We start from the raw sequence: 19683 nt of genomic DNA on the forward strand, positions 1-19683 counted from the left end.
GATACCTAGGCTCGGGTATCACAATGGTATTTCCCCACAACCCGCTAAAAATCTTATTCTTTCAAGGTATCGCTATTAACCCGCACTTTCGACTAGTCGGTTAAAATATGTAAGATTTTAGCTGGTATTATATTCAGAAAATACAAATAAATTCCTTAATTATTTTTAAAGAAAATAAACTCTTTAAATTTTCCTTTTAGTTTTCTTAAGGTTTTAATATCTAAAAACCGATTTAAGAAAATTGCCTAATTTGTCTTAATTAGGAAAACCGTTATAAATTTCTCATCTTGACTAATTAATTTTCCAAAAGCAATTAATCAATTTTTACTTACTAGAAAAATAATTCATTTAATTATTTTCTCAAAATATAGGGTTTTAAACCCTCTTTTAATTTATTAACTATTAATAAATTAAATCTCTTATTTTTAGAAAGAATAAAAACTCTTTAATAAAAATAATTCATTTAAACTCAAAGGGATAATTTTAGTGAAAATATGATTTCAAGACTTACCAATTTATATATTGAAATAAGCAAAATTTTACTTTTTACCTTATGTTCCAAAATCTCATTTTTACACTAAGTTTGAAAAGCCTATTTTTCACATTTTTAACTACATACTTCGTTAGTTCATAACTTGAAATTTACTTACCCAATTGTTACCAAAATTTCCCAATTCCATTTTTGTTATGCCATTTAGGTCTTTGTAAAATCTTAGGTCAAAATGAGCATTTTTGATTGGTGAAATCATTTTCCAACAATGAGGTAAAAATGACCTTATTTTCAAGTCCTTATTTTTTCCAAACTTTGACAGTTAATAACTTTCAAACCGTTCAATATTTTCGTACCAAATTTTACAGTGGAATAATAGGTTATTCCAGAAATATGTCCAAATTTTTTTTGAAGAAACTGGGTTCATTTTCCCTATACAGTGGCTGTCCAAACTTGGTTCCGAAAATAAGAATACGAAAAAACAGTTTTTTACCTAAACTTTGAAATAGCATAACTTACTCATTTCTAAACATTTTTTTGTGTTTCAAAAGCTCAATTTTATGTACTCAATCTCAAAAACATCACAGTACAATTTAATTTTACAAAACCAATATACAGTGGCTGCTTGACCCCTTGGAAGTTACAGCTTAAAACATGTTTTGTTTTAGGGTATCCTACAAAACCCTTGGGGGTTTTGGTTCCCATTTTCAAAAATCAATACACATGCATCATAAAAATTATTAAACAACTACCATAACCTTATTACATCACCCACAAGAAACTTTAAGCATTAAATATACAAAATAATGCTTAAAACTAAAAACCGTACAACAAAATCATCAAAAGTAAACTTTTTACCTCTTTGGTGTTCTTGCTTAAGGTTTGGACCTTCCTATTAGCTTTGGCTCCTCCAAAACCTTTCAAAAACCCTAACCAACTTCCCCCAACAACATAGTTAATTATCTATTTGAAACTCTATGCTTAAAACTTTACAAAAGCCTAGATTAGTGAAGCTTTACCTTAGGGAAAAATACTTCCTAGACCAAGACTTAGCCTCCAAGTTTTCCTTGGTGTTCTTGAGGTTGAATATTGAGATAAAACTTGAGAGAGTAAAAAAAAAAGATGATAGTGAGAGAGTGAAGTGAGTGGTCGGTTTCTTAGGGGGGGTTAGAAGAGTTTATGGTATCTAATTTATCTCAAAACACTCAAGTGTTTTTACTCCCACTTGCCCACTTGACTTGACTTACTTAAAATGAGATTTTATCTTTATTAAGTTGGGTTCACACCACTCTAAAATAGCACATGGCCGGCCACCCTTTGCTATATATGTGATCATTAATTTTTTTTTTATTTTTTTATAAAGGTTAATAAAGGTTTCATAAGAAGAAAAGTCCGAATTGGCTTTTGACACCTTTTTTCTTCTTCACTCTTATTAAGTTTTAATCACCAAACTTAACATTAATTAATTAAATTTAATGTCTCTCACATTTAATTTAATTAATCACATAATAAAATTTAACCTAAGGTCCATTCATGGAATAAAATTCCCCATTTCGGCAAAATTAGGCATTTACTACAAAATGCCTTAAAATTTCCATTTTCTTTTAGATTTATTATTTTTGACCAAACTTTAACTTTTATGAATGTATTTTATGCCCAAAATATAATTGCCATGATTTTTCGTTTTATTTTCCGAGATTTTTACCCGATCAGGGTTTTTGTGTCGGTCCAGGACCGAAAGTCTTATCTTGACTTTTAAAATTACAAAATTCATATTTTGGCTAGCAATAACTCATGGAATACTTACAAACAAAATATAATATTATTTAAAATAATATTCTTAGCCCGAGGGAAAAAATCCCGACCCGAGTCGTTTAAAGGTACCCAAAAACGTAGGACGTTACATCTTCGGGCCAGTTCTACCAGTGTCTACACACCTGGCAATGTCTCTGCGTAGGCCCTTCATAAAACTTTAGGTCTTATTCTCTTTAGTGTTCACCTGGTTCTTCGCGAACCTAGATAGTTGGTCAAATTTTCGAACGTATTCCTACACGCTCGACGTTCCCTGCTTCAGATTAGTGAACTCATTCACTTTGTGCTTAATCATTGCCTTACTAAAGTACTTGCCATTGAACAAGGTCAAGAACTCTAGCCATTCCATCTCGGCAATATTATGCCCTTTCTTGGTTGTGTCCCAGCAGATGCGGGCATCTTTTCTCAGCATATAAGTCGCACAAACTACCTTTTCTCTCTCAGTAGTTCCAATGAAGTCGAAGATTCTTTCAAAAATACTGATCCATTCATCTGCTATTGATGGGTCACTGCTCCCCTCGAATATAGGTGGATTCTGGTTGTCAAACCTTTCTGATATAGGTTTATCTCGGGCAGCTCTTGGTGCTTCTACTGGCAGTACATGTTGCTCAATGATAACCTACAGGCCAAGGTTCTGTTCTTCATTGTTTTCAGGTGGTACTTCGTTATTCTGAGCATTTTTGGGTGGCATGGGGAGTCGTTCCAGAAGGATGTTAAACCTTTCAGGTTGGAGGGCATCAGCATCCTCCTACCTCTTTTGCCCTCTTTCAATTTGGGCTCCCTTGGTCTCCACTAGCCTTTGCAGATTATTCATCTGCTCAGCTATCTCGCGAATTCTAGCAGCTTGGTTTGGAGCTCTAGCGGCAGGTGCATTCTGAGCTCTAGCAGCAGGCGCGGCCTGGCCTCGGCCATCAACACCCCTTCCTCTTTGAGCTCTTGTCCTTGCCATTTGTTTGATTTCAAATAAAAAGCTCTTAAGCGCACAGGGGCGAGAAGTTAATACCAACGCAGATTACCTTTTCCCTTTCGGTAGCTGCCACAAAGTCAAAGATCCTCTATCTGAGTTGCCAGATTTTGTTCCGGCTATACTCTTTGTTCTCGGCCTCGACCCTTCCTCTGCCTCGGCCACGACCTACATCCTGGTCAACGGCCACTTTCTCGGATGGGTCTAGTTGATTAACAACATGACCTCCCCTGGCTTGAGTGTTAGGCACCATCGAAAGTTTTTATACCACAATGCATAGTAGGGAAGAATACTTACCTAGCAATAAATGAGCATACCAGTTTTGCTCATTGATGGACCCAAAACGGGTATGTTTTAAATATTTATACTCGCAAGCGCACGAATCGTATTTATAGAATAGTTTTCGTGTAAGCACGAGATCGAACCCAAAGGAGTTGTCTAAAATCGAAAATAAAACTATTTTAAATCAAAATTAATAAATTCTAACCTAGTTCCAAAGATTGATGGGATATTTGTATAATAAAAATAAAATAAAAGACAATAATAAATATATTAAAGACAATATATATAACATAGATTAATAATAGAAATGAAGATAGTAAAATAAGATTATTAAGGATTAGAATCCACAAAATATAAGTTCAATAATAGTTATAAGTACATTGATTCCCAAGTTTTAGTGATAGTTAAAATAAATCAAACTATCATTTTCTAAATAAATTTATAATTTTAAGCACAAATTATTTCTAAAAAGATAGGATTTTTCTTCACTTTTCAAAGTTATAATTTCAAAGCATTTAGTGTAAATCAATCTAATGAAATAACAAATAAATCAATGAACATTATTTATAAGGCAAAACATAATATTTTTGTTCTAAGCATGGATGTGTACAATTTAATGACACATCTTACACAAAGAATATTATGTATTTGCACTAATGAAGAACAAAGTTTAAATATGTGCTAACAATCCAAAATACATGATATTTAAGATGAAAGAAGATATTTGAAGAAGAAAATTCCATAAACTTTATTGCACAAAATGGGAAATCAACATACAAAATAAATACTATCTAGTTACATAATGTTTCATCATCACCTTAATAATCTTAAAAAGATTAGAAACACATAACTAGAATAGCAACTACAAACTAAAAATTACAAACATAAATAGGAAAATTTGGAGGAAAAACCCCCAAATTTTTCCTCTAAAAATACATAGAAAAAAATAAAAAGAAGAAGAAGATGAAGAGAGTTGAGAGGTTTTGAATGTATAGAAACTTTGTGTAGAGTAACCTCCCTCTAAAATGGACTTCAAAACTCCCTATTTATAGCCAAAAATAAGGTATTAAAATAATCAATTCAAATGAATTAAATTGATTAAATTAATTTAATTAATTATAATATGGCAAATAGGGATAAATTATAGGGTGTAATAATTATGTTTTGGGGTAAAAAGTGTAGAAAATGAGGTAAAAATGTGGTATTTTTGTCATAGGAGACAAATGGTACAAAAGCATTTTTTTGGGCTCAAGGAGGCTGCTTTGGTTCATTTAGGCGGCTGTGGTGCCAGGCGGATTGGAGAGAGCTTGCTGTGATGTTGGCAGAGGAGAAGGCAGTGGGCCTGGAACTGGACCGTGGGCCTTGGGCCTGATGGGCTTGGCTTGTTGATGGCATTTGGAGGCAACGTTGGGTGATTGGCATATGTGATTGGCATATGCTGTGAGGGAAATGCTTCAGGAGGAAACCGTGGGGTGCTGGTGGGCCTTGGAGCTTGGGCCCAAGGTTGGGCTTGGGCTGGTTCTTCAAAAATGCAAGCTTTTTAGTTCTTTTTTCTCAAAAATGCCACTTTTCTTCATTCTTTTTCTTGCTTTTCAAAGCCCAAAATTAAAATAACTTCCCTACAAAATAAACATAAACTAAATCATAATAAAATATTTTCAACTATAATATAAATCAATTAATTCTTTTGAAAATATTAATTATAACTTAATTTATATTTAACATTTAAGCTCAATAATACAACATTTTTTACCACTAACTTAACAATAATAATTCATATAATTAACTACAACATTTTACAACAAAATAACTATAAAAGCACACAAAAATCTATAAAATTAAAATAAGCCTAATAAATTGAAAATTACTTAAAAACTTAATAAATTACTTAAAAACTCAAGAATTATGCAACAGTTAGCACATAAAAAGTGGTAAAATAACTCTATTTTGTAGAGTTATCACTCATAAACAAGAAAGAAGAACCATAATGATTCGACTCAAAACAAGTAGTCATAATATTCATGGATATAACCTCGCAATACAAAATGATCATGAAAGATCATCCCATAGGATTTTAGTTAGCAGGACGACAATCCAAAAAGTGAACCCTAACTACACGTCGGGTTTCTACATTTGCCTACTAAAACTACACTAAAGTCCTACAACCTAGTAGGTTTGCAAGGTCTTTACAAAAAGTATCAACAAGACTCTCACAACATAACCTAATCTAGGCTATCCATCAGGATATCCAGCTTTATGTCGGTATCCTCATCCGGCTTCTCAGGATCCTCCTCTGCTCTACCGCCTTGCCTCGAGGAATTCTATCAACCATGGAGATATGCCAATCCATGGCCAAAACGCTAGCTCGAGCTGCAAACAGAAGTCATCCTACATGTCGCGAACCAGTCGCCAACATCTGTGACGAAACCATATTTGTGTCGAGCCTCTCAGACAAGGACTGGCATATCACACTCTCCGTCGCTCGGGTGTGTTGGCCCTATCAAGGACTTTTGTCATGTAATGAGTCCATTGCCAAATGACACGCCGATGTTGTTGATTGTACTCGAAGCATCACAGATTCTCATCGTTACACATTCTATAGTAATTGATCCTAAGCATAGGGATCATGGGTAGGTTTCTTATCACAAGGTCACCTATCTCAGGTATATCGACCATAGCCTATAATTTATAGAATTTAGGTAAATAAAAGAAAACAAAGGAAACAACACACTAAAGGAAGAGACACTACTTATAGTGAGTACTGGTCTATCTTTACGAAATGTACATGTGGGTTGTCTACAGAACCGGCTCAACTCGAGCTCTGATACCAATTGTAACGACCCAGATTTTTGAGACTCGATAATGCAGAAATATAAATGTTTTCATTTAACCAAACGTCTCAAAAACCCGTATAAAAAAACTTTTTAAAAATCGTATGGCCATACTTAACATTTAATACAAACATATTTTCTAAAGAGTAGAGTGAGCCTAATTTAGGAAAATAACACAACATTTCCAAAAATAAAACGACTTCCCAAAAGGTCGGTCCTCATGTACATTTGCAAGGTAGACTTCAGCACTCACTGCTTTGCCTTGCCCTTATTCTTACCTACAACAGGAAACAACTAGGTAAGCGAAAACACTTAGTAAGTTCAACCTTAAAACAAAAGCATGTAGAGAATTAGGGTTTAGGATCCATCTAGACCTTACACAATCAATTTCAAGAACGCAAAAGCGTCCTAGAAAAATTATGGTCATGCCTAATAACCAATGGCAAATTATTTCATATAAAAGATAAATTCCTGCACTCAGAAAATCCCAGAACAAGCAGATATATTATATCACAACTATTTCTTACCAACAAATATATCCCTACACTCAAAAAACCCCAGAGCAAGCAAATATAATATATCACAATATAATTCGAGACCAACGCTCGACAATTTCCAACAATTCGGGCATAACACGCTCTCCAGCATAAATTCTAATCTGTAAGAGAGAATCGAGTCTCAACACTAAGATCTAGCCAATAAATATCCCCATCAAGGGTAACTATCGTGTTACCTAGGGTAACTACCGTGTTACCTAGGGCATCGCTACTTATCCAAGAGTAAATCCCTCACAAGGGTAACCATCAAGTTACCTAGGGCATCACTACATATCCAAGAGTGTAATCGAATTTACACAGTTTTACAAAGACTTCTATGTTAATCAGTGGTGCTGGTGAGCAGTTGCCCCTAGGGTTTTCAGCCTCACTCAAACTTGGCAACCCCTAGTATCTCTAGGAACTCTCACTGAATGGCTAATATTCACGGCTGCTATCCGGGAATAACTTATCAGAGCACTTGCTCGGGCTCTATCCGTTCACTAATTAAGTAAGCATGAGGGCCCTAGGTCCTGTTCATTTTGGCGCCCCTAGGTTTAACCAGCAATCCTCACCTCTTGGCCACTCGTCGCGGTAATGAACCAGACATAATAAAATCAAGTAGTGTGACGGTGATCAACCGTCTAGGATATGACGGATATCTACCATTCATATTTTCTAAATCAGTACTCACTAGACTAACGTCTCTAAGAAACTTTCTATGAGAGTGTATATATGTGCATGTGTCCCTATACTAACATACAATACAATAGTCGTTTCATGTTGCAGCCACACAATATAAGTTGACTTACCTGGAGTCCTTATCACTCAGCAGGTTTTCACCCTCCAACGTTCAGTCCAGTTACGCTAGCCAATAATGTAGTTATCCATACAGTATACTTGGATTAATTATGACACTCATAATTTATTATTATTATTTTAGGTAGTTTGGTCATTTTAATAAAAAATCATTTGTAAGGATTAATGATCCTTATTTGGTTTAAAACCCATTAAGGAAATTCATACAAAAATATTTGAGACCAAACCCTAAGTCTCGGGGAGACCTATCCTATGGTCTCGATACCTAGGCTCGGGTATCACAATAGTATTTTCCCACAATCCGCTAAAAATCTTGTTCTTTAAATGCATCGCTATTAACCCATACTTCCAACAAGTTGGTTAAATATATAGAAGATTTTAGCCGGTATTATCCAGAAAATACTAATTAATTCCTTAATTATTTTTAAAGAAAATAAACTCTTAATTTTCCTTTTATTTTTCTTAAGTTTTTAATCTCTAAAAATCGTTTTAAGAAAATTACCTAATTTGTCTTAATTAGGAAAACCGTTAAAAATTTCCCATCTTGACTAGTTAATCTTTCCAAAGTTAATTAATTAAGTTTACTTACTAGAAAAATAATTCACTAAATTATTTTCTCAAAATATAGGGTTTTAAACCCTCTTTTAATTTATTAACTTATTAATAAATAATTTTTTATTTTTATTTTTATAAAGAATAAATTTTTTTTAATAAAAATAATTCCCACTAAACTCAAAGTGGTATTCTAGGTCAAAATATGTTTTCAAGACTTGTCAAGTTTTTATCTTGCAATAAGCAAAATTTTACTTTTTACCTTAAGTTCCAAAATCTTATTTTTGCACTAAGTGTGAAAACCCTATTTTTCACATTTTTAACTACATACTTTGTTAGTTCATAACTTGAAATTTACTTACCCAATTGTTACCAAAATTTCCCAATTCCATTTTTTGTATGCCTTTTAGGTCTTTGTAAAATCTTAGGTCAAAATGAGCATTTTTTATTGGTGAAATTATTTTCCAACAATGAGGTAAAAATGACCTTATTTTCAAGTCCTTATTTTTTCCAAACTTTGACACTTAATAACATTCAAACCGTTCAGTATTTTCTTACCAAATTTTACAGTGGAATAATAGGTTATGCCAATAATATGTCCACCAAAGTTTAGAAAAAACTGTGTTCATTTGCCCTATACAGTGGCTGTCCAAACTTGGTCCCGAAATTAAGAATACGAAAAAAAACAGTTTTTTACCTAAACTTTGAAATAGCATAACTCACCCATTTTTAAACATTTTTGAGTGTTTCAAAAGCTCAATTTTATGTACTCAATCTCAAAAAAATCACAGTAAAAATAAATTTTACAAAATCAATATATAGTGGATGCTTGACCCCTTGGAAGTCACAGCTCAAAACATGTATTTTGTTTTAGGGTTTCCTACAAAACCCTTGGGGGTTTTGGTCCCTATTTTCAAAAATCAGCACAAAAGCATCATAAAAATTATAAAGCAACTACCATAACCTTATTACATCACCAATAAGAAACTTTAAGCATTAACTATATAAAATAATGCTTAAAACTAAAACCATACAATAACAACCATAAAAGTAAACTTTTTACCTCTTGTTGTTCTTGCTTAAGGTTTGGATCTTCCTATTAGCTTTGGCTCCTTCAAAACCCTTTCAAAACCTTAACCAACTCCCCCAACAACATATATAATCAGCTATTGAAAAATCTATGGTTAAAACTTTACAAGAGTCTAGTTTTTTTAAACTTTACCTTAGGGAAGCCCTTTCTAGACCAAGGCTTAGCTTCCAAGCCTTCTTAGTGTTCTTGAGGTTGAAGATGATGAGAAAACATGATAGAGAGTTTTCAAATAAGATGAGAGTGATTGTGAGAGAGAGAGGGTCGGATTTTTTTTTTGAGGGGGGGGGGGGGGGGGGGGGTGGGGGGGGGGGGGGTAGAAGGGTTTAGACTACTCTAAAATATCCTAAAACACTGGAGTATTTTTACTATCCACTTGCCGTTATCCCTAATATTTAAAATGGGATTTAAAACTTAATTAATTTTGTTCACACCATTTTAAACCCCACATGGCCGGCCACCTCTTCCTGTATATGCATTTATATTATTTTTTTTATTTAATTTTAATTTTAATTTTTTTTTATAAAGGTGAATCAATATTTCCTAAGAAGAAAAATTCAAATTGACTTTCTATAACCTTTTTCACTCTTATTAAGTTTTAAAAACAAAACTTAACACGTAATAATTAAATTAAATATCTCTCACATTTAATTTAATTAATCACACAATAAAATTTAACCTAAGATCCATTCATGGAATAAAATTCCACATTTCGGTAAAATTAAGCATTTAACACAAAATGCCCTAAAATTTCTATTTTCTCTTAGGTTTATTATTTTTTACCAAATTTTAATTTTTATGAATGTATTTTATGCCCAAAATATATTTTCCATAGTTTTTCATTTTATTTTCTGAGATTTTTACCCGATCAGGGTTTTCGTGTCGGTCCAAGACCGAAAGTCTTATCTTGAATTTTAAATCATAAAATTCATAATTTAGCTAGAAATAATGCATGGAAATAAATTCCAAACAAATATAATATTATTTAAAATAATATTCTTAACTCGGGGAAAAAATCCCGATCCGAGTTGTTTAAAGGTACCAGAAACGCAGGACGTTAGGATTATTATATTAAATATTTTTAATTAATAATTTAAATATATTGTAGCTTGAAATTATAGGTCCATAGGTCTCTGAGATGGCTCTATCAACATTATTCAAAGTAAGAGATGAAATTGGAAAAAATCAGGAAAGTAACATATTTGGATGAAATTTGTTCTTCAGGGTCAAATATGTAATTGAGACAAATTTATTAATTAAAATATTAATTTTTGAAATTAATTAATTATATTTTTCAAAAATTATTTTTTAAATAAATTGGTATTTTCGAAAATGACATTTAAATAATTAAGATAATTAATTTTGAATTAAAGTTTTATTTACTTTAATAATGTGAAAATATATTTATGATAATTCAAATTTGATTTGAATTTGAAATGATATATATTCTTTAATTAATTTGATAAATAAGTTATCAGGTTTATATATTTTTTAATAAATAAAATATTAAATATATTTAAAAGAAAATTGGTTGTAACACATCCATAAAAATAGGGATGCTACATGCCAACCACAGTCCAGGGACTGTAGTTGGCATGTACAACATGTAACAAGATAAAGATTGGATCTTGACAATTTTCGTTTATTTATTAATTTAATAATAGATTTATAATTTAAATTTTAAAATTTGAATTTAAGTAATTCTTTTATAAATCTATTAGAAATATAGTTTTCAAGAGAGATATATGTGATATATACAGAACATTCAAAAAGAGAAAGAAAATATATCGTAATATTTTCCTATCCCCGAAAACTGTCTCAGACCTAAAATTCAAAGATCTCATGTGTTTATAATATCTTGTGAATTATAGAATTTTCCCTATCATTATTCTACGTGCCTACACACGTCTTGAGGTGTAGAGATACATCTTGGAAGATCTTGGTCTGAGTATTTTGAAGAATTGCTTTGGATTGGATGTTCGTTGGAGATACAAAAAGATAGCAATGATCCTTGATAGTTCTTCAACTGATAAATCCTCACCTTTTTATTTCTCTATGATTAATGTCTTGCGTGTTAATGGATCCGATTATTTAAAATTTGTTTAAATAAATGTTTGTGGAATTTCTGGGCCCAACACCCCGTGCTCTCCGCTGCGCACATGGTAAACCAGTTACCAACTGTTAGGAATACATTTTACAGGATCATAAATATTTTCATGTAGGTTTCATATATTAAACAAATTAACATATAAAACAACCTAGAAACATGTTTCTAATGAATTTCATTAAGTAAATCAAATAACAGAGTTTAAGAATCTTACTTTTATGCATCGAATATTGAGACTCATTCCTTCACTCTCTCTAACCCTTGTTCCTTTCTGTCGTAGAGTAATGACAAGAGAGTGAACTGGATCTTCAAACTACACAGTCTTCCACAATTACCTTTGATCACTTATACTAGAGTGGGCAATTCTTAACACATGAGATAGGAAAATTATAGAGAGATGAGAGAATATGAGCGGCTACAATAGGTCTCTTGAGTCTATGTTTTTGCTTTTTCAAAAACACTACTTTTAGATTAAAAAACCCTAGACTTAAGTATCTATTTATAACAACACTTTAGGGTTGATTTAATTTAATTTAATTTAATAATTAAAATAATAGCTTGAAATCCCTATATGGCTGAATATTAGATATTTTGTCAAGCCTTGAGATTTTTCCATTTTAAATTCAAAGCATAAAAATCTTTAAACTTAAATACTATTATTTTTTATAATTATATAATAAATCAAAACTCTTATTAATTAATTAAATAAATATAATACAATGTATATATATTATAAATTGATTTCGTATATAACGAAATCTTATAAAAAATTATTAAAAATGTATATATATAATTGTATTTAAACAATAATTAATTAACTAATTAATCATTTATTCAAATTAACTAATTATAATTTGAACCTTGATTTAATACAATTTATCAATTTGACACCAGTTTGTCATAATTAATAATTTTCCCAAATTTCTCTTTTCTTCTCTAAATTCCACATCTTAGTAAAATTGTCCAAAATTGACACAAAATAATTTTGACAATCCTAATTGATAATTAAATCTATTAATCGAGACTATCTAGATGATTTAATTAAAGGCATTATGGGGACCATGGACCCATGAATTCAAGCTCCAATAAGTTGCCGTAAAATTATTATCGAATAATTTCAGTACCTTATTAATTCCTCGTGACTCCACTAAAGACTCAAAATTGCACTCTTGAACTCATAGAATGCTTTATACTTAAAGTAAATACGTTATCCATTGTTACAACCATAATTTTTCATTCAAATTAACGTTTTACCCCTCATTGTATTTTATCATTAAATACCACTAAGTCCCTTGTAAATGATATTTCCGTGAACTTTAATCACAGAAATGAGTACTCAATCATTTAACTTGTTGAATAAAGCTATAAGGTGATCATCATTTCGCTTTTTGCTAGAAGCTATAGATGTTCATATCTATGATTAACACTTCCACTCAATTATGCTACCATGTCCTCAAATGTAAGTATATACTAGTCCGTAGGGTAAGTTGGTAACGAACAAATTAAAGGACTTGAATAATACAATCTGTTAGAATACTAACCATTCTGAATTGTGATTGAATTGACCTAGGGTCAACTTTATGATATGACTATATTAGATAATAATGATACTGTAACGCCCTACTGCCTTAGAGCTGTTACTAAGTGAGTTTAAAACGTGCAATTAACTCACTAATCGAGGTTTTAAGACAAAAGTACAATTAAACCATAACCAGAGTCATAAACTTTGAAAATAAACCATTCATTGAAAATTATAAGCGTTTAACATTTGGGATCCCAAAAATATTGTTTAGAAAAATTTACAATTCAAAAATATAACTAGAGTCGGCTAAACGACAAAATTTAAGTTTAGTACAAACATCTCCCAAAAGTACCCATGGCCGTGGCAGCCAGGCAGACCAGACATGTACGTGCCGCTCGTCACGCACACCATACTCAAGGTTGGTCGACTTTCCCCTTGCCTTTACCTGCACCATAGAGCACCCGTGAGCCGAAGCCCAGCAAGAAAACCCTCACAAGCAGATAATATATGCATATCAAACACTTAACATATAAACAAGCCATCATCAGGCTACACACGTACGACCATGTTGTCCCAGACGCTTTACCAGGCCCTGGGTTCGCGATCCACACCGTGAGGATATCCCAGGTATCCTTTAGGGTCTCGCCTTGGCAACTCGCACTTCGGCCGCCGGCCCCTTGTCGTTCTCGACCTTGCCGCTCTCGGCCTTCGCCGTTCTCGGCCCTTGCCGTTCCCAGCTCTTGCCGATCATTCACATATATGCGCACACATAGAATAATTAAGCATGTTCTTAAACACATATAAACTCATTCAAAGGGCTACGCCCTGCAACATAATTATATAGGGTCGTTCCCTTCAACACAAGCTCTATAGGAACAGTAGTTTTCCTACCTGTGTCCCAAGCTTTCCAAGCACCGATGTCCTGAGCACAGTCCCCTAATTCGAGCCTCGCAGAAACCCTAGTCACAACGCACCAAAAATATCCATCCATCAAATAGCTTTAGATCATAATTCTAGTCTCCGGGACCTTGAATTCTATCAACCCGGGTGATAAAATCCATCCCGGGCCTTAACAATTAAGTTCCCAAGTCAAAACCCACAAGACACTCTTCATCTTGAACTAGGGTCGTGGCCCAACCCCTTAAGGGTCGTGGCTTGCCTCAAAACAGAGGCCAAGCACCTCCCTGGAAGAACACACGGGCTGCGGCATGATTGGCCAAGCGCCACGGCTCGCCTTGAGCTCAATGACCTCTCTAGGCCTCGTGTGCACACGGGTCGCGGCATGCCCCTCCTAGAGCCGCGACTCTACCTGCAAGCCCAGAAAACCCAGCCTTTCCTTCAAGTTTTCCCCGAGCTTAACCCCACATATCTTATCCAAAATTACCCCCAACCTCATAATTAAGCCCATAATTCATACTCATGCAACCTAAACATACCAACAGACTCAAGAACCAATTCCTACACCCATCAAGCAATCAAAACCAATCCTAGAAACCAAACCATGCATGTCTAAGTCCTAACACCCAATATCAGTAGCATTCAGCTTTTTTATCAAGTTTAACACTTACCTTTGAGCTTGATTAGATCCCTGAATTAGTCCTCTAATGCCTAGCTTTGAGTTCCTCCCTTGCTTCCAAGAATATCAGCTTCCTTTCTCCTCTTCTTCCCTAGGCTCTTGCTTTCCTCTAGAGCTCCAAAGAAAATTCTAGCTTAACCAAAGTGAAGAAACGTGAAGCACTTTACCCCTGCATATTCTAACTTATCCCTTAAACCAATTTCCCTTTTTGCCCTTAAATCTATCATTAACCCTCAAAAATCCCAAGGGTAATTTGGTCATTTCCCAAGTCTCGTTAAGTCCCCAAGGCAAAATACTAATTTTTCCCCAATGTTCCCTCCTAGACATTCTATCCTCAAATATATCTCCAAATATTTATTTCCTTAACCCGATAACCCCATTAAACATCTAATACCCGAATTACCCTCGACTCGCCCCGAGTCGGATTTTCGACCCCGTTGTAACTTTCTAGCTAACAACTCCCTAGGACTGTCTCAGATCGTGCAACACAGATATATCACAATTATTACAATTATCACATTTATGCCCTCAACAAGCCAGAATTACAAACATGCCCCTAATAACCAAACGGGGCCCACATGCATATTTAATTCGCCTAAACATGCATCACTAAACACATATTCACACAAATTCACATATTACAACAATAAATCACTTATCGCCCTCCAGGCATGCTAATCAAGGCCCCTAAGCCTTATTAGCAAATTTGGGTCATTACAGGTACATTTACTTATCTATCTAAAGTCAATATCGATCTAGTCTGATGTAACAAATACATCCGATCTTATCTACTTTGCTAATGTTGTGGAAAGAACATAACACTACAATGTGTAAGTAGATCATATCGTAGATTGACAAGTCATTGTAAATCCTGTGCACTGACTAATCTTAGGACTAACTTATTTTTGAAAAATCATATTTATATTCCACTTTGATTACGTCACTATAAATATGATTAGCTATATGCTCATGATTTAATAGAAGTTTATATTAAACAAATAATCATGAAAACAAAACATGTGAGCAAAGTGATTGACCAAGTAAAAAATGATTTCTATTCTTTTATTGATAATAAAATGAGATTACAAAGAAATTGAGTTTTAATTAGGGCATAAAACCACAACAAACTCCCACTTGCACTAATTGAAACTAATGTCTTAATTCTATTAATCCTGTTTCCTTGATATGCTCATCAAATGTAGCTTCTGGTAGTGTCTTTGTAAACGGATCCACAAGATTGTCTTTAGTTGCAATCTTCAAAACCTTCACATCTCCCCTAGCCTCATATTCTTGAATTATGTGATACTTCCTTTCTATATGCTTACTCCTCTTATGACTTGGAGGTTCTTTCGAGTTGGCTATCGCTCATGTGTTGTCACAAAACAACACAAGCGGTTTATCCATATCTGGAATAACACCAAGGTCTGAATAGAAATTCTTTAGCCAGACTATTTCCTTAGCTGCTTCAGATGCAGCTATGTACCCAGCCTCCATGGGGGAATCTGAGATCGCAGACTATTTTACGCTTCAACATATCACAACTCCACCCCCAATAGTAAACATCATTCAAGAAGTAGACTTCCTGCCATTGACATCAGTATAGAAATTTGAATATGTGTAGCCTGTAGGGTTCAGAACACCACCCTTGTAGACTAACATATAATCCCTAGTCCATCTTAAACATTTCAGGATATGCTTAACTGCTATCCAATGTTTCGGTCATGGGTTTGATTGATACCTGCTCACTACTCCCACTGCATAACAGATATCTATTCTAGTACACAACATAGCATACATCAGACTTCCAACTGCAGATGCGTAAGGAACTTTTCTCATTGCATCTTCCTCTTCAGGAGTCTGGGAAGACTGCTTATTTGAAAGATAAATTCCATGGCGAGACAGTAGACGTCCTTTCTTGAAATTTGTCATTAAGAAACGTTCAGGCACTTTATCAATGTAAGCTTCTTGAGATAGAGCTAAGAATTTTTTCTTTCTATCTCTAATGATCTGGATACCTAGAATATAACCCGCTTCACCCAAATCCTTCATCTGGAATTGAATGTTCAGCCAATTCTTCACATCTAATAATCTCTTAACATTGTTTCCAATGAGTAAGATATCATCTACATAAAGAACCAGGAATACCACTATTTGATTTGCCCTTAGTTGGTAAACACAAGGCTCATCAATATTTTGTTCAAATCCATAGGTTTTGATTATCACATCAAACCTAAGACTCCAAGAACGAGAAGCTTGCTTAAGTCCATAAATGGACCTATTTAACTAGCAAGTTTTCCTTCTTGTCTAGCTAGTTTAAATCCTTCTAGTTGATCCATATAAATGACTTCGTCAAGCTTCTTGTTAAGAAAATATGTCTTGACGTCCATTTGCTAGATCTCATAGTCGAGAGCAGCTGCTATGGATAGGAGGATGCGAATGGACTTGAGCATGGCTACCTGACTAAAATTTTCCTCATAGTCCACGCCTTCTCTTTGGGTATAACCCTTTTCCACTAATCGAGCTTTATAAGTCTCGATATTTCCATCAACACCTCGTTTCTTCTTGTAGATCCACTTGCACCCAATGGCCCTAAAGTCACTAGGTGCTTCCACAAGATCCCAGACTGAATTTGAGTACATGGAATCCATTTCCTGTTTCATGGCTTCGAGCCATAGTTCCTTTTTCAGGGCTAGCCATTGCCTGTTTGAAAGATAATGAATAATCATCACCAGTGTCATCAACAACCATATTGGTTTTACCATCCAAACCATAGCGAACTGGGTTCTTAGAAACCATCCCACTACGACGAGGCTCCTTGACTGTTTGCTCAGGAACAGTGGTACTTTCTTCATTTAAATCGACTTGCGTCGGTTGGGCATGAAGAGTGGTAATTTCATCATCAATTTTCATTGATGAGGATGGAACATTGGTTGGAGTCAATTCTTCAACCATCTCATCTAAAACTACTTTCTTGCGCGGTTTAAAGTTTTGGATAGAGTCATTTTCCAGAAAAATAGCATTCGTGGAAGTAAACACTTTCTTTTCTGAATGACTATAGAAAAGTCCTCCTCGAGTTCCTTTTGAATATCCAAAAAACATGCAAACTTCAGTTCGTGGTTCTAGCTTTCCTTCCTTTTCCTTAGGACGTGCGTGGGAAACCCCCAGATTCTATAATGGCATAAACTAGGTTCACAACCATTCCAGCGTTCTAAATGTGTTATGGGGATTGATTTAGACTCAAAACATTTAGAATTTCGTTCGCAGTTTCAATTGCATGTCCCCGTAATGAAGTTGGTAGATTTAAGTAACTAAGTATGCATCTAACCATTTCCAATAAAGTTATGTTCCGACATTTCGCTACACCATTTTGTTGCAGAGTACTCGAGGCAATAAGTTGAGATGAAATCCCAAGTTCAGTTAAATGATCTTGGAACTGCATATCCAAATATTCTCCACCCCTATCAGATCGTAAGATCTTTAACGTTTTCTGAGCCATAGCTAGTAATTCCTGAAACTTTGAAAATATTTCTGATTTCCTATGCATTAGGAAAAGACATGAGTATCTAGAGTAATCGTCAATAATAGTGACGAAATACTCAAAACCACCCCTGGCTTTCACATTTAGAGGTCTACAGACACCTGAATGTACTATTCCAAGTGGTTCTTAGGCCCTAACACCCTTTGCAGAGAATGGATGCTTGCTCAATTTGCCTTCTAGACATGATTCACAGACAGGTAATTTACCTAAGGTGAGTTCCCTCAAAGGCCCATCCTTTGTAAGTCTTTGAATCATATCTTATCCAATGTGACCTAGTCTCAAATGCCATAAATACGTCATGTTATCGTTATCGGTCTTTTGACGTTTATTGGTCCTAGGTTTAGCTACTTTGAATAATTCATTATTAAACACAAGGGGTTCATCAGGTTGCAGAATATAAAGCCTGTTTTCCAAAAATGCAATACACAATTGTGATCCATTGAAAGAAATAGATATATTCAGACTTGTAAAAGTCATAACAAATCATTCTAATTACAACATTGAAACTGAAATTAAATTTCTACTAAAATCTGGAATAGAAAATACATTATTTAAAATTAAATATTCATTTTCGAACTTCAGGGGAGCTCTTCCTCTAGCTTGGACCGCAACGAACGCTCTGTTCCCAACTCTTAGCTTTAAGCCACCTTCGTCCACCTTCTCCCACGATTCAAGAAGCTGTAAAGAATTACAAACATGGTTAGTAGATCCAGAATTGATAATCCAAACAGATTTATCATTCTCTAAAACACATATTTCTAAGATAAATGAACTATAATTGTTACCTTTGTTTTTCACTGCTAGAAACTTGGGGCAATCCTGTTTCCAATGTCCTTTTTCATTGCACTGAAAGCATTCACCTTTACCTTATTGTTCTTCTTTTTCTTCCCCTTAGGCGTATGTGCATTTGGTTGTGCACTCGTATTTGCAGGCTTGGGTTGGTGTTAGCTGGATCAACAGCATCACTAGTAGCCTTCTTTGCTCCTCCCTTACTCAGTCCACCCATGATAGACTCGAAAGTCTGAAGCTCGTTCATGAGCTGCGCTAGACCATAATTAAGTTTAGATAGTTGGTGGTGAACGGTAGGAAAGCTGGAGAGAGACTGCTGAGGATTGAGCCGACTTGAGTCTCCTCATCTATTGTAGCTCCATGCAGTTTAGCTTCCTAAATGTAGTTCATCATCTTGATCAGGTGGTCATGAACGTGTTGAGACAGTGCCATCCGAGCATTGGCATATTTCTTGGTGGCCACAAAATGATTCTGCACAGACTTTGCCCCGAACATGTCTTGGAGCTGATCCATGATTTCGTAGGTCATCTCGACATTCTCCATCATTGTCTTGAGAGTGTCGACCATACTAGTCAACATGTAGTACTGTGCCTTGATATTAGCCACCTGCCAACGCTCGTATTTGTCTCTTACATACTTGGTAGCTCATTCAGCTGGAATTTCTGGGGATTCCTCAGCCATGACGAACCTTGAGTTGTCACCAATCAACACAATGTTGATGTTCTGCTTCCACTTAAGGAAGTTTTTTCCAGTGTGTTTCTCCATCGAAAGTTATGAAAGG

Source organism: Humulus lupulus, chromosome 3 (genome assembly GCF_963169125.1).
Source record: "Humulus lupulus chromosome 3, drHumLupu1.1, whole genome shotgun sequence".
In the NCBI taxonomy this organism is placed as follows: Eukaryota; Viridiplantae; Streptophyta; class Magnoliopsida; order Rosales; family Cannabaceae; genus Humulus; species Humulus lupulus.